The sequence below is a fragment of the Adiantum capillus-veneris genome, chromosome 3 (assembly GCF_014529385.1).
Source record: "Adiantum capillus-veneris isolate H3 chromosome 3, ASM1452938v2, whole genome shotgun sequence".
Lineage (NCBI taxonomy): Eukaryota > Viridiplantae > Streptophyta > Polypodiopsida > Polypodiales > Pteridaceae > Adiantum > Adiantum capillus-veneris.
This window is the reverse complement of record NC_140933.1, coordinates 43,711,913-43,729,374: the sequence shown is the minus strand read 5'-3', so window position 1 is coordinate 43,729,374 and position 17,462 is coordinate 43,711,913. Positions and strand designations below refer to the sequence as shown.

Sequence of the window (17,462 nt, the reverse complement as noted above, 5' to 3'; positions counted from 1 at the left end):
ATTTCACGAGAGATCTTTGGTGGGCAATTGAGAATAATCTTTGATCATCTATATTTGAATTGTTGACGCAATTGAGGGGTAACCATTGCAACATTTTCACCCTGCAAACGTTTTGTAGCACTAATGGAGTGTTGTCCAGAGATGATCTAGTAATCAACATTGCGAACATCCTCTTTGGAAAGTTTGTCAAGAAAGAGGATGTTTTTTGGAAGGATCACAAGGCATCAAAATTGCTAGTATCTCCTCTTGCTTTGGTTCTTGAATGAAGTCTAAAGTCAAAATTCTGACCCAATCTAGATTTAATCTTCTGTACACATAGTTTGATGGAGCAGGAAAACACCTTCTCACGTCAATGCTAAAGACTTCATTAATCCCAAAAGGATAGAATCCCTTCTTGATTTCTAAAGAGGTCAGTGCCTTGTTATCTTTGGATGGAGTTTCCATGTCCATCAACTCCTCTTCAGAAACCTCTTTTTCTTATGCACTCTTTTTCATCTTCCTCTTTGCTAGTTTTTGTCGATCTTCCTCAAGATTAGAATCATCCTTTGCCTTTCTTTTCCTTCTGAGTCCTTGTGCATCTTGCCCTTGTGAACCTTCTTTCTCCTCTAAATTAATGGTGGCAGTGATCTTCTCTACATGTGTTGAAGCACTTGCACGGGCACCTCTTGATGCTGCAAGTGCATCCTAGCTATGGCTTTCCCCGTCTTCTCCACAACTTTCTTAGATAGTGCCCCTATTGGTTTCTTTGTAGGTACAATCTTCTTTGGTAAGCTCAAGACTCGCTTTGCATGTTTCACTACCTTCACTAGGTCTTCCACCCAGTCCACACCCGAGTCTTCTTGATTAGTGAAGCTGGAGATCTTCAATCCTAGTTTTACAATAGAGCTTTCTTTTCCTAGTTTGCTACCATTCATGTCTGCTACATGAAAAGTGCCCAATGATAAGAAAAACTTGTTTGCCTTTGTGGTCTCTCCAATAGGCAGCACATTACATGCAAAGCATGGCATTGCTGTTGCATCCACATCATCTTTGACACCCACAACAATCCCCATGTCTCCATATTCCATATCACCTTGTGACAAATATAGATGGATGTCACCTTTGTAGTTTGCATCTGTATCGTAGGTATCCACAAACAACTTCACCCCTTCTTCTTTTGTTAACTCAAAGGTCTTGTCAACCTTTATTCTTGAAGTAGTAGTTTTGGCGTTAGTGGACATTCAAAGAACATTGCGTGTGAAGACTTGTGCACCCTGCTCTAGTATACTTGGTACATTGGAAGCCTCCATTCCTGAAACAACCAAAAAGAGCAATATTAGAACCTAAACAAGGAGCATATGTTTAAGTTAAATAGTATATTTAAAAAAAAAAAACACTAGCACGTGTAGGCGAGGCTCGAACTTAAGTTTGAGCCAAAAGATGTTGTTTTGTACCCTTGCTAGCCACACGGATGTCATGAGAGTAGTCTTGCAAGTTAGTGCTACATTAAATTTGAGCCTAAAAGTGAAGCTCTATGATTTTTCTAGCTACAAGGATGTCATGAGGCTAGGCATGCACCCTAGTGCTACATTAGCATATGGAGAGGAAGCTCAAACTTAAGTTTGAGCCTAAAAGTGAATTTTTATTCCCTCATGCACTTGAGGCTCGAACTTAAGATCGATCCTAAAGGGGCTATTCTATGCCCTTGATAACCACAAATATGTCATTAAGCTAGCCTTCCATGCTAGTGCTACACTCGAATATGCAAGTGGGGATCAAACTTAAGTTTGAGCCTCTTGTCATTGGTAACCAGAAGGATGCCATGAAGGACTTAGTGAATCTAGATTTTCATGATAGTGCTATACTAACATATCTAGGTGAGGCTCTGTTAAGCCTAGGAATTTTTGGGACGTTTACCTTAGTGGAAGTTGGAATGTGAACTTTTGTACTTTTGGGATTCCAAGGGGTGTTCTTGGGAAAGGACGTTGCCCATTAGTCTTATCGAAATATGTAACTGTCGATCAATATCTTCTTGGGAATGTGAAGGCGGAAGTTATGGCGGATTTAGTATGTTGTTAGTTTCTGTGTTTTGTTCCAGTTCCAGCTCCATTCTGATTTCTGTACTTTGTCTATTTTGAATGTATGTGCCTTAAACACTTGGCGATCACGATGTAAGTGTGATGTAGCATGGATGGATTCAAGTTTCTCTTGTAGGAGCGAGTGCTGTGGCAATGGAGTGAGGATGTTCAGAATAGTGTGAGTTGGCATGGGTAGTTGGTTGCACTCTGGAGGAAGTGGAGGAGGATATATTCCCATATTGGACAAGGTCAGTTGCTAGGAGGTTTCGGCAGTTGTATGGGCGAGACAGTCAGTGTTCGGAATTGCAGGGAATTTTGGATTATCCTGGGATGCACCGAGTTTCTATAGGGGAAGATCCAGAATGGACAAGAAGATTTGGATGTACGAGAGGATTATCTAAGAGGCAGACAGAAGGAAGAAGTGGAAGATGAACCAAATTTATTATCACAGATTTTGAGGGTCCCCGGGAAGAAATTCCGGGGGATTAGTAGGGGGGAGTTATTGGAGTCAAGTTCCACTAGGAGGAAGTGCAAGAAGTTGAGTACCACTAGAATCAAGAATCAGATCAGTTTGCAGAATCAGAACTCAAATCAAAATGACTGTTGCAGAGTTTGAAGTCAAATTGCGAAATCTGGAATTAGAACTGTTGCAAATGTGGAAGTCAGAAAGCAACCAAATTTCAAATCAAAGTTCTAGCGGATAAGCTCCATGGGGAGTCAAAATAAGAAGAGAAAGAAATGCAAGGTATGCATGAGTCGGAAGCATGAAGTGGAGGATTTCCCATGTGCAGTTGATGAGTGTTCAGAGCAAGATGCATGTAGGAAGTGGTGTATGGTGGATTTGTGATCAAAACTTCATAAATTTAGCCGAAGAATTCATAAAGCATCAATTGATGGGACACAGGTAGCATGGGATAAGCTGGAAGATTTTGAGGATGACTTAGAGAGGGCATATGAGTGGTTGACTAATCATAAATGAAAGAGGAGGACATCATGTTCCAGCAGGAAGGAGGTGAGAAAATTGCAGGAAGAATGTGAGAGATTGAGGGATGCATATGCGGCTGAGTTCGAAGATGAATTAAGTGATGATGATGACGGATGGGTTGGCTTGGAGACGGACATACATCATGTGGGGATACCAAAGGTGGAGGAGAAGGAGGTACAAAAGGAGGTTGGCCAAGAGAGCCTAATACTGCCCCTAGATACCCCTACCCTACCATTGGAGTGTGCTCATAGGGTGGAGACGGAATATCCATTGCTGAAATTGATGTCGGTGTTGTCACTTGTCAATGAGATTTATTATTTAGAGGAGAAGCAAATCATACATATTGAGGATGTTGTTCATGGAAATCAAAGACCATTTGAAGAGGTGGATAATGTGAGGAATGGACAGGTGGATAGTCAGATGAACGAGAGGTGATGGATAGAGAGAGGAATGAAGGAGAAGAGGTGATTGATTTATTTTTGGGTTCAATTGAGAATGTATGTAGGATTACAAATGAAGATTCAAATCAAGAAGAAGTTTCAAAAATCAAATGTACTCAGGAGGAATTTGCAGCAACAACAATGAACAACTCAGTTTTGGAGGAATTGTCACCACGAGATCCACTGATGGAAATATGCGTTAGCAAAACTTGTAGAAATTGTATCCCAACAATGTACATAGCAGTTTCGATCAGAAAATCAATGGGTGGTAGCTCAACAAATGCAAGTGGGAAGTCAAAAAGAAGACCATGTGGAGGATCATCAATATCAGTAGGATAAAAGGCAGCAAGGTAAGGAGGAGCAACAGGAGGTCAGGGAACAGAGCCAGGCAGAAACCCTGGTTACCTCTATCCTACCACGGAAGTGGAGGATTATTCCTTTTTGACTAATTGAAGTGTCATGTTCATTGGGAATTCACATACATTTGAAGAGGACAATTGTCAGCAGCAAATGGAGGATGTGCATGCTAATGCGGATATCATGGCGGAATTTTATCATTTCAAGTGGACTTTAAAGAAAATGTCAAAAGAAGATGTCAAAAGAGCCAAGCAACAATTGCAACAGCAAGGACCAGAAGATGACAGTAGCATAATGGAGGAGATTGAGGATGATGATATTCATATTGGAAGTTGGAGGTGGCATTCCATATTGCGGCAGTTTCATATAGATGGATAGGAAGAGATATTGAGGGAAAATTTTCAGTTGATAAAGCAAGTCAAATTTTGGAAGATGCCGAATGTGATTCAGACTCAAATTCAGATTTCAATTCAGATTCAGTCTCAATTTTGGATTTGGATTCAACTGCAATTTTGGATGCAAAGACCAATTTAGATGCAAATTTTAATGGAATCCGTGAAAAGCCTGATGAAGAGCTATGACAATCAGTGTCACAAGGAGGATGACATCGATACTCAGTGGGGATTAACAACATCATTTTCTTCTTGGATTGGACAAAATCGGAACAAATATGTAGGAGTTGATAGGGCACTGTTGTATAAGGGACATGAAGAGGAGTATACCAAGTGTCAAATTTTGGATCAGATTCATATTCCGAGTGAGATTCAGATTCAAATTCAGATTCAGATTGGAATTCAGATTTAGGCGGAAATACAGATGCAAATTCAGATATGAAAAGTTCTTGAAATTTCACAGTGGATGTTGTGGAAGGCTAAAGATATTGCAGCAAATGATGAAGTCATCTTTAGAAATGCAGATGGAGCTGAATTTTATCATGGCGATTGTCAATCCATTTGTCAATTTGGGAGTCAAGCGGATGATGTAAACGTGGAAGTAGAGGATGTTCAGCAAAATGCAGATTTAATGTCAAAGTATGTTCAACATGTAAAGGGATCTGGAATTCGGAATTCGAATGGCGGACTGGATGTTGGAATTCGGACAGTGGGATTGGAAGTCCAGAAAGAGGAAAGTTGGAGGAATGGAATTGGGCAAAAGGGTCAAGGGGTACTCATTAGTGGGGGTACTCACTTTAAGGCTAAAAACTCGCTCAGTGCTGATGTGACTCATTTAAGAACAAATTTTTTTTTGGCGAATCTTGCATGGTGTGCCCGAATCGAGGTGAAAATTCATCATTATAAGATTAAGGTGGTGAGAAGTGTTGGAGATCACATCCAAGTGTGAGACGTCGCAGTTCACTGATTGTTAAGGAGAAGACGAGCAAAATGTTTTCTGAAAATATTATGGGAAAGCTGATGGCGGGGATGACAGGTCTCTTAGTAGCTGATTCGGATGCGGATACCTTGAAGCAGGAAGTGCTGGAATATGCACAGGAGATGTGGAATACATCTACAAGGCTTTGGAGAGAAAACATGGAGGTGCCGACGGACAGATTCAAAAACTGGTTTCAGCTGGTAGGAAAAGAAAGTGTTAGGAGGGAGAATGAGGAATTGAAGGTGGAAAATGAGAAATTAGTGGCAGAGATGCAGGAGTTGAAGGAAAAAAGTAAGGAGATTGAAGTGAATGCAGGGGCAATGAGTAAGTGGACGGAGGAGATGAGCAGTGATGTTTTGGGACCATATCGGATTGTAGCAGGAGGAGCGGAATCAGAAGTGGAAAAGCAGGTGGAAGCAGAGGGGTAAAAGCAGGCGGATTCGGATGTTGTAGCAAAAAAGGCAGAAGTAGAAGGGGATGCTGGGGAGAAGGTTGTTTGATCAAGGGATTGTGGGTCCAGGTCAGCCTATGGCTCTAGCCACCGGGCTGTGCTAGGTGTTAAGCCTAGGAATTTTTGGGATGTTTACCTTAGTGGAAGTTGGAATGTGAACTTTTGTACTTTTGGGATTCCAAGGGGTGTTCTTGGGAAAGGGCGTTTCCCATTAGTCTTATCGAAATATGTAACTGTCGATCAGTATCTTCTTGGGAATGTGAAGGCGGAAGTTATGGCGAATTTAGTCTGTTGTTAGTTTCTGTGTTTTGTTCCAGTTCCAGTTCCATTCTGATTTCTGTACTTTGTTTATTTTGAATGTTTGGGCCTTAAACAGGCTCTAACTTAAGATTGAGCCTCTTGCCTCTGGTAGCCACAAGGATGTCCCTCGGCTAGCCTTTCACCCTAGTGCTACAATAGCATATGCAAATAAGGCTAGCAACAAGGATGTCATGAGGCAAGCCTTGTATCCTAGTGCTAAAGAATATGCACTTGAGGCTCGAACTTAAGATCGAGCCTAAAGGTGTTCTTATATGCCCTTGGTGGTAACAAGCCCTACATGCTTGTGCTACTCTAGTATATGCAAGTGAGGATCGAACTTAAGTTTAAGCCTGCTGGCATTGGTAGCCACATAGATGTCATGAGGCTAACCTTACACCCTAGTGCTAAAGTAACATATACAGTTGATGCTCAAACTTACACCCTAGGCTAACCTTACACCCTAGTGCTAAAGTAACATATACAGTTGATGCTCAAACTTAAGTTCAAGGCAGACTTGCTATATTAGCATATGTAGGCAAGGTTCGAACTTAAGCTCAAGCCTCTTTCCCTAAGCCACAAGGATGTCATTAAGCCAGACTTGCTACAATAGCATATGTAGGCAAGGTTTGAACTTAAATTTGAGCCGCTTTCCCTAAGTAGACACAAGGGTGTCATTAAGTTAGACTTGCTATACTAGCATAAGTAGGCAAGGTTCAAACTTAAGTTTGAGCCTCTTTCCCTAAGTAGCCACAAGGATGTCATTAAGGTAGCCTACAATAGCATATATAGGCAAGGTTCGAACTTAAATTTGAGCCGCTTTCCCTAAGTATCCGCAAGGATGTCATTAGGTTAGACTTGCTATACTAGCATATGTAGGCGAGTTTCGAACTTAAGTTCGAGCCTCTTTCCCTAAGTAGCCACAAGGATATCCCTCGGCTAGCCTTACACACTGGTGCTACAATATCATATGTAATTGAGGCTTAAACTTAAGTTTGAACCTAAAGGTGTTGTTTTGTTCCCTTGGTATCCACAAGGATGTCATGAAGCTAGACTTTCATGCTAGTGCTATACTAGCATATGCAGGCAAGGCTCAAACTTAAGTTCGAGCCTCTTGCCCTTAGTAGACACAAGGATGTCATGAGGAAAGCCTTGCATCCTAGTGCTACACTAGCATATGAAAATGAGGCTTGAAATTAAGGTGCTATTCTATACCCATGGTAGCCACAAGATGACATTAGGCTTGCATTCTAGTGCTACACTATCCTATGCAAGTGAGGATCAAACTTAAGTTTGAGCCTCTTGGAATTAGTATCTCTAAAGGATGAGTCTAGACTTACTCCCTAGTGCTACAATAGCTTATACAATTGAGGCTCGAACTTAAGCTCGGCCTCAAAGTGTTTTTCTTTTCCTTTGGTATCCACATGGATGTCATGAAGCTATACATGCATTGTAGTGCTATACTGACATTTGTAGGCAAGGTCTATACTTAAGTGAAAGATTTCTCCCATTGTTTGCCACAAGGATGCTATTCTATGACCTTAGTAGCTATAAGGATCTCACAAGGCTAACCTTTCACCGTGGCACTACAGTATGAAATACTCAAACTTTAGCTTGAGTCTAAAGATATTTTGCCATGTCATTGATAGCCACAAGGATGTCATGAGGCTGTGCCCTTGCATAGTAGGGCTACACTGCAAGCAAGTCTCTTTCCATTGGTAGCTACAAGGATGTTAGGATGCAAGCCTTGCATCCTAGTTCTAAAGAATATGCACTTGAGGCTCGAACTTACGATCGAGCCTAAAGGTGTTCTTCTATGCCCTTGGTAGCAACAAGCCCTACATGATGGTGCTACTCTACTATATGCAAGTGAGGATCGAACTTAAGTTTGAGCCTACTGGCATTGGTAGCCACACAAATGTCATGAGGCTAACCGTACACTCTAGTGCTAAAGTAACATACAATTGAGGCTCAAACTTAAGTTCAAGGCAGACTTGCTATATAAGCATATGTAGGCAAGGTTCGAACTTAAGCTCGAGCCTGTTTCCCTAAGTAGCCACAAGGATTCCATTAAGCCAGACTTGCTACAATAGCATATGTAGGTGAGGTTCGAACTTAAATTTGAGCCTCTTTCCCTAGAGCTATTATGCTCTGGCCCTAGTTAAGTCTCAAGCACTTGCATGAGGCAACGCTATCATGCTAAAATATCCACAATAAGCTCATGAGGCCACACTAGAGTGGAATATGCTAGTGCTTTGAGAGCATTAGATTGTTATAGTTTCTCAACAAGGAAACAAGGCACCAAAAATGAGCTAAATATCAAAAGCAAAGAATCTACGTCAAGTGGAAATGTCACACTCAGTACCCAACCAAGTAAGTGTTGTTATCTATCTTTTTCTTTAAGTAGATTAATTACTTAATTACAGTTTTAAAAAAAGTTAATTAAAGTAATTATTGATTAAGTACTCTAATTAGAGAATAGCCACTTACTTTTAATTTATAGAGCGTGATTTTAGACGTAGTTGTAGTTTGATTAACTTAATGATAGAGTTTAAAAGGTGTATCAAGGAGGCGGTAGCAAACAATAATGAGTATATGTAGCCATTAGAAGTAGATTAAATAGAGATTAGAAACTAATAGAATGAGATTGAAGACTGAATTTTGAGATGTTGGTTTAGGAGAGACTAAGAGGAAGGGAGGGAGTGATTAAGAGGAGGCAAGGGAGATTACACAGAGAGATTAGAAGAGATTATGGAGTGATTAAGAGGAGGCAAGGGAGATTACACAGAGATATTAGAAGAGATTAGGGAGTGATTAAGAGGAGTTGAGGGTAATTACACAAAAAGATTAGAAGAAGATATCACTCACACACACACACACACACACACACACACACACACACACACACACACACACACACACACACACACACACACACACACACACACACACACACACACACACACACACACGAGAGAGAGAGAGAGAGAGAGAGAGAGAGAGAGAGAGAGAGAGAGAGAGAGAGAGAGAGAGAGAGAGAGAGAGACAAAGAGGTGCACCTGGATAAGCCTTTCAAATTTGAAATTCAAATTTCAATCTAGACTCCACTGCTATATTAGATCTTCACCTGCAATCAAAAAGAGAAAGACATGCACACACACACACACACACAAACACACAAAGAGAGAGAGTTAATGTAGAGCGTTTTGGGATTGCAAATAGATTCATAGAGGAGAGGGAGATGGGAAAGTAAAGAACCATACCTATCACGTCGTCGTCGATTTTTTCACAGTCTGCACAAAAATCCAAACCCTATTTTAATGTAGAAGAGAGAGAGGGATAGAGAATTGATATAGAGTTGTGAAAAAGAGCCTTGTGGGGCCGCGAGCAAATGCGTAGAGGGCAAGGAGATGCGGGAGTAAATAATCTCACCTGTCGCGTCGTCGTCGAATTCGTCACAGTCTATAGAAAAATCCAAACCTATTATAATATAGATGGTTTCAAAAGCATTAAAAAGTATTTAATAGCTTTTTCCACCAACCCTACCAAGGTTAGATTAGCAAACTCACATGTGTGGACCAAAAGTAATGGTTTTCATGATGGTTAAAGAAGTGGAAAAAAAACTTTTCATGAATATCAGCATAACTTTCACATACGGAGTCCGATTGCAAAACTTTTTTTATGAGCCTGTAGCTTGAGAGCGGCTCTATGCTTTTGTGAACAAACCCTGTTCAAAAAACTATTGATACACAATAGCCATAGGTTTTATGAACAATTTTCAAAAAGACGACGTTTAAGGGGTCAAAAAATTCAACGAAATTAGGGGTGTCTAGAACTAGTTTTTTGAGAGTTTTGGGAAAATAATATTCACAAGTTGGACATAGTTTTGACTTCCCTTGGCTAAAACCTCTGAGGATCAATGAATGAGGGAACCGCCTCCACCAACCCTCATGCTTAACCGATTTCATGGCACCTTTTTGCATGTAAAATTTTCCTGCTACAACACGTAAAACACCAGGACTATAATCACCAAGAATCGATTTACACATAAACAACTGAGAAAAAAACCTCATTGTATTTTGAACGTCCATCAAGGCTCAATTTCATAGCATAATCTCCGAGGCCACCTATGCTCGAACTAGTGTCCTATCCTAAAAGAAAACTATATGACTAACTAGGCTCGAACTTACATTTGAGCCACTCATGCAACTACTTTGAAGCCACACCTTCTTGTAATCTCCGACTCTTTTGATAGGTCATTCAAGGAAACTTAGGTTTTATGTAAATCTCATCATTACCTTGGCTCCACCTTACAACTCTTTAAATGTATAATGTAGCTCAAACTTCAATTTGAGTCTCCTTCCCAATTCAAGGCTACTTCAACTTAGCTTGGGTTTTTTTCTCACACCTCTTGTTGCTCATAGATTTCTAACACTTGAATGTGCATCTATGCTCAAACTAGAGTTTGAGCCTTCTACCAAATTCCATGGGTGCCTCCATGTAACTTGGACTACATCTTGCAACCCGTGTGACAAGTATAGATTTCTAACACTTGGATGTGCATCTATGCTCAAACTAGAGTTTGAGCCTTCTACCAAATTCCATGGGTGCCTCCATGTAACTTGGACTACATCTTGCCTCCATGTAACTTGGACTACATCTTGCAACCCGTGTAACAAGTATAGATTTCTAACACTTGGATGTACATTTAGGCTCAAACTTGAGATCGAGCCACCTACAAAACTCCATGCTTGCCTCTATGAAACTTTGGCTTCGTAAAACTCTTTTTATCTAGGTATTTATAGCACTTAGATGTACATCTAGGATCAAACTTGAGCTTGAGCCTCCTACCGTCGTGCGTGGGTTGACTCAATATAGCTTGAGATCCATCTTGCAACTATTTTAAGCTATAGATTTCTAGCACTTAGACCTACATTTAGGCTCAATCTATGCTTTGGCATTGTAACTTAGGCACCATCTTGGACCTATTTTCAGCTTTAGATTTCTAGCACTTAGATGTACATTTAGGCTCAAACTTGAGCTCGAGCCTCCTACCATCTGCAATAGGTTGATTCAATATAACTCGAGATCCATCTTGTAACTTTTGTGAGCTGTATATTTCTAGCACTTGGATGTGCATAAAGGCTCCATCCTCCTATCAAATTCCATGGGTGCCTCTACAATGTAACATAGTCCCTATCTTGCAACTCTTGTTAGCTTTAGATTTCTAGCACTTGGATGTACATACAGGCTCAAACTTGAGCTCGAGCCTCCTACCATCCTCCATGAATTGACTCAGTGTAGATTTTCTTAATTGAATGGGATGCAAGCTTTTGCCAAAATTGTGAGTGTATCTTGGGAATGCATTAAATTTTGAGTTATATGTTCATACATACAATTTTATTGATATCTCTTGATTTTCTCAAAAATTACAAGGTCCAAAACAAGGTGATTCAGTGTTTCTTGTTGATTGTTCCACAAGGAAATCTCGTGGGGTTATTCATTCCATTGATGCATCTCAACGTTGTGGTTTTGAATTGATTGGCACAACATGTGTGGTGATACATGTACTAGAAAGTTTTGATGACACCTTTTTGATTCCATTCGTCACAATGGATGCAAGAACCATGTCTCAAGCAGTTGGAAGCATCATCAAATGGCCATTGCATAATATTGTTATGGAGAGAGGAAAATCTCACACAATAGATGATGATTTTCTTATCGGTCAAGAAGATGGCTTGATAGATAGAGCGAGTTGGAAAGAAAAAAGAGTCATCCTTTGGGCTGACAATGGATCTAAAAAACTTGGTAATGGAGTGGTATTGCTGGTCCACCCATATGAGGCTATAAATTGTACTGAACTAGGTGAGAGTAGCTTGGGTGTCATTGTGGAAGGGTCGATGCATCCACATCAAAGTGATATTTCAAGTTTGAATTTGGTAAGCTGGCCTATTAGGCAGCTCACATTTGAGAATGGTGAGCCCTTGATCAAAGACACTGGATATTCTTCTGTCATTGAGGGTATTCAAGATTTCCTCATGGAAGAAACGGGAGATTCCCTTGACAGCTTATATGCTTCCAGTGATGACTATGAGGATGATGGCATAGATAACAACACTGAAACTAGTTTTGGAGAAGGTATCACCAGTACAGAACTAGGTCTTCTTCTTCATACTCAAAATGATAGAGAGCAAAATGCCATTGCCGGTGACTATGATATAAGAGATGGGACAGGTAAGAAAAGGAGTTATGTACAGAGTTAGGCCTAGAAAAAAAAAAGTTAATGCTCATGCTTTCAACAAACAATGTGATGTTGCAAACATTCACAAAGTTGCAACAATTGATTGTTGTGAGATGCAATGCTGCCAGATTGGAAACATATCCAAAATCATGCAAGCGAGGGCAGACTGTTGGGGACAAAGCTACACTAGCCGATGCACATTTGTATTGGATTGTATGAGCATGGCTCATAGAAAAGATCAAGAAGAGGAATGCTTTGAGTTTACTTTTGATGGAAAGAAGGTATGTAGTAAAGCATGGTATGTAATGCATGGAATAGGAAAGTCAACATTTTACAGGCTGCGTAAAAAATTCTTGGATGGAGCATGCAATGGCAATCATGGAAACACTGGATTAATAAGGAAGAGCTTGACACATGTTGAGATGGGAAAAGCACTCATACAAGTCTTCATAGATAATAATGCAGATCAAATGCCACATAAGTCAAGGACAACCATGCATGGCACTCAGGAAACTGAACGTGTTCTACCAACGATGTACAAACAAGTGGAAATTTTACGAGAAGTAAACAACACACTTGTCACAATGGAATACAAAACGTTGTCACAGCCAACATTCTCAAGTTTGTGGAACACAGTCTTCAAGACAATCACTTTATCAAAATCAAGCACATTCTCTAAATGTGACATTTGCACATCAATAAAGGTCAAGCTGGAGTCTACCAAAAATCAGGTGGAGCGTGCTAGATACATGACACAGAGGAGATCACACATGTTGCAACAAATGAGCTGTAGAAATCTGTACTATGCTTGGAGGAGCTCTTCAGAAATGAATCCAACCAACTTCTTGTGCATTATACATGACAAGATGGACGAGAGTAAGACTGCTATACCACAAATTAAACCAGTTCCAAAATCTCTCAATGGAGTTGAGAGGCTTCCAGTATCCTTGACAGGAATGCTCACTCATGGACATGGACAAACAGCTTATGGTCACTTTGCATTGGGATTATGGCCGAGTGATCCCAACTTCACAATTGCATCTCTCTCAAAATGTCTAAGACTCTTGAAAGAAGAGATAAACATATGTTTGGTGACTTGAGCTTAGAAAAATCAAGTGTAGAACCACGAACAAATCTTTTTGATTGTTTTTTGTCTACAGCTTCTCTCTATCACCATATGAAAGTGCTTAAGGAGAAAAACCAGTACAACAAGGAACAGAGTGCTCAGAATGAAGAAGCAGACTGATCTAATCACAAATGTGAATGTGGACACTGAGAATTTTGCTTCTCAATAGGGAAATGATTGTCCAAGGATGCAATCAATCTTTGCTACTAATGCACATGTACAGGAGGATGGCAATGTAATTTGGGTTCAAGAGGTTGCCAAGAACATTGTTGTTGCAACTTGACAATTGTGGTTCAGAAAATAAGAATCGATATGTGTTTGCATACCTATCATTGTTGGTTGCATGAGGAGTATTTGACACTGTGCAACGTGGATTTCTTATGGTTGGTCACACTCATAAAGACATTGATGCATTGTTCAGTCGCTTTTCTGAGAAGCTTAGAAAACAAGCCATTTTTACATTTCCACATTTGATGAAGATCTTCAGTGAGTGTGTTAGCATGCATCCTGCACCTTTTCTCCTACAAAAGGTGGCAGACTTTAAAGGATTTGTAGAGGGGTTCTTACATGATGGAGCAGATAGCTTAGTCGGTCATTCAAAGCCATTGCAATTTAGGTTCTATATGAGTGATGGAATACCTTTGATGGAGTACAAAGTACACCCTAAAAATGTGGATTGGTTACTCAAAAATGGTATAGAGTTATGGAAGACAAATGAACAAGGAGGAGACAAGCTTCCTGAAGGTGTTCCAAAAGTATTACCACCCTTTGAGTATGTTAAAGATAGTGAGAAAGTTATGGAAGGATTAAAGAAGTATGTTAGTTGGTGGAAAGATCACTTGCAAGAGAAAGGAGATGAAAGTGAGTATGCTAGGTGGATCAACCTAGTTCTTATGTCCTGGGAGAATCTCATGCAAGCTATGCAAAACCTTGGACAAAGTGAAAACACTTTATTTGATGACTTCTTGCCAAGGAGTATACATGAACAAGATCATCCTCTTGAAGTTCCATTGGAAGATGGTCAAGATGAAGCACTTGACATAAGCGAGGGCCACTATTGTGGTCCAATGCGCAACAAACCTGCTGAGGAGTCCAACCCAACTCTTGATGTGGAAAAGGGAGACTTTGTACTTGTGAAACCTTGTGATGAAAATTACCCAATTTGGTTAGGAGTGGCAGCAACAGATATTGATCAGAACAATGACTCGACAACCTATCTTCAAGTGAAGATACAATACTGGGCACCAATTTCAAAGAAGAAGAATGCAAGTGATGTGGATGTTTACAAGGATTGTTGGAACAAGTATTGGAGAGAGAACATCAATGATCCTCAACGTTGGGAAGACACTAGCTGCATCATTTGGGCATGGAAGCCCAAGGGTGGACGAATTCCTGAAAAAATCAAGATTCCAAAGCAAATAATCCTCAAGGCCAAAGAGAGTCAGTTGAAACTTGATGAACATGAGGCACCATCAAATGTCAATGCAAATGAAGAGGAATGATCACTTAGCATTGGCCTTTCACCTTTGTAATCTTCTAGCAATGGTTCCAATTAGTCCACCCATAGCTAGGGTCATTATCAACATTGATAATGGCATCCCACCTTTGTAATCTTCAAGAAATCTTATTCAATATGAATGGTGTTTTTTTTCACTTTAGTCACCCAAGTTTTTCTTGCAACTTACATTTTAATTGTTTTATCAAATGAAGCATGTGTGAAGAAAATTTTGTTTTGGGTGCATGAGCATGTGTGTGTGTGTGTGCACGTGCGCGTGAGTGTGTGTGTGTGTGTATTTGTAAACTAACATGTGCAAAAACACTCTAGTGTATAGTATGGTTGTTGAAAACGGACCATATTGGATCTTGCAGACTCATAAGCATCCACTAAACATTGTATCTCAGTTTTCATATGTGCATCAGCCTAGTACAATACAACTTTACCTCAAGTCCATGAGACACAAAGAATCATCCCAAATGTGTGAATTTTTCCCTATTTTCCTAAATGTGTGTTTTAAGAAGTGTGATGAACTTTGTTGTGTTAGGTCTTTTGAAGAAAGAAGTTCTCTTGTATAAAGATTCATACAAATTATAGTACTTTTAGGGACTTTTAAAAAAATATCAGCTACTGATTGGTTGGATATGGATAAGGGGCTCAAACGAAAAAGTCTCTTTTGCAAATAAGGTGATAATACTAGGAAGGTTTGCTAGACAAAAGTACATGGGGTGACAATTGATAAAAGTTTTTTTGAATGGTTTAAAAGGACAATATTTTGTTCCTTATATACAAAAGGAGTAATGACCTTTGGTTAGCTTATAGTGTTTTACAAAAGAGGTTTCTTTTTTATCTAATGTGCTTTACATATGATAGAAATAGTTTCTAAGTTAATAAATTTTAAGTATGACATGGATAACACTTAATAGATTCCTTGGCACCTACCAATGACACATGCCAAACATAGCCAAATGTAACATAATATAATGTCTTGATGTAGGTGAGACTGTTATCTTTGCTTAAAGTGGTTACCTGAGCTATTGTCTCCTAAATGTGAAGATGAAGACCTATATTAATCTTAATTTCACCTACAAGTTTAGTCTTGATGATTAGAAGTATTGGAATAATTCCTCATTATGACCATATTGTACAAAATGAATCAAATATTGAGTCATTTTTTTGCAAATTACATTCCCGTTGTCTAAAGCCATTTGTCTTTTGAGCATAATGTTCTTGCGTGTGTGTGTGTGTGTGTGAGTGTGTGTGTGTGTGTGTGTGTGTGTGTGTGTGAGAGAGAGAGAGAGAGAGAGAGAGAGAGAGAGAGAGAGAGAGAGAGAGAGAGAGAGATAGATAGTTCTATTATCGTCCTGAGAGGTCAAATATGACCTATGGGACCAAATGAACATGTCACGTGGTGTGAGTGGAGTTCATAAGTACCTCTCGATGCTCAAAAATGGCTGAAATGAGCGTCGCAATAGAGAGTCCACATCGTGGTTGGGAGAGGAAGGTATGTAGGGAGAGCTCATGGCTGAATATATGGGAAAAAGAGGACCTAATGTGGTCAAAAGCTGAGCACTCAAGTAGTGTGTGGTACTCACTCTCTCGCACTTGACGAGGGCATAAGGTGCAAAGTCGATGACACTCCTTGCCAGTGCCCCAACGTCCTGTCTCGCAGCGTAGAGAATGGGAGCTAAGACGAATGGAGGCAATGGTGCGGATCGCACTCAACGGGATGGGCTCAAGGATGTAGGAATGGGTTCGGTTACCTCGTTCCGAGAAGAAGAGAGATTTGTAGTTTGGGGCAACGTGTGTGGTGTAATGGCTGAAGCGAGAACCTCCGGATTTCTCCCAAGCCATGATACATTGGCGTTGTAAGAAGGCCTCATTAACTTGGGAGTCGATCGACGCATCCTTGACCAAGTGACATGCATCCCATCTTCCAAACCATTTCTTGATATCAAGCATCCACCCCGAACTTAGTATTTTGCTCTTGCATGTCTTTTGAACCTTTTGACTTGCTTCATATGCGATTCTAGGAAGTCCATGCAAAGGGCTACGTTGTGTCTTACGCATGTACTCCACAACCCTTTCCATGCCCAAGACCTCAATGGGAAGCGATCCGGACTCAAGAAGTAAGAGCATGTAGGGTGTTTGTGTCTTGACTTGGAGAAAGTTGGTGAGAAAACGCTTTTGGACATTCTCAAACTCTTTCCAAGTAGACTTCCCGATGCTTCCACCCCACACCTCCACTCCATAAAGAAGCACCGGTGTCACCAATGTGTCAAAGAGGTACTTTTTGAGAGCCCAACACTTGATCTCTCCTGCATTGCACATGTTCTCAAATGCATAATAAGCCCTCTTTCCGGCTTCCAAGCGACGCATTGCACAATCCTTCCATTTATGATTGGATGGAACCTCAAGGCCAAGGTACTTGAAGTGATCTACCACTTCAAGTTTCTCATTGTTGTATACAATGCATGGATTTTCGTCATTGAGGGTCTTTACAAGCATAACCTTGGTTTTGGATCCATTCACGATCAGCCCGCTATGTAGGCAAAAGCGTTCCAAGACACTCATAAGCTTTTGTGCATCTTCTAAGGTATGTGCCAAGAGCACTACATCATCGGCATAAAGCAAAAGCATGA

The 17,462-nt window shown here is 40.3% G+C and overlaps 1 pseudogene; it reads left to right on the top strand.

The window, feature by feature from the left end:
- Positions 1-2,889: 2,889 nt before the first annotated feature.
- On the top strand, positions 2,890-4,134 carry LOC147460822 (uncharacterized; annotated as a pseudogene).
- The last annotated feature ends 13,328 nt before the right edge of the window (positions 4,135-17,462 follow it).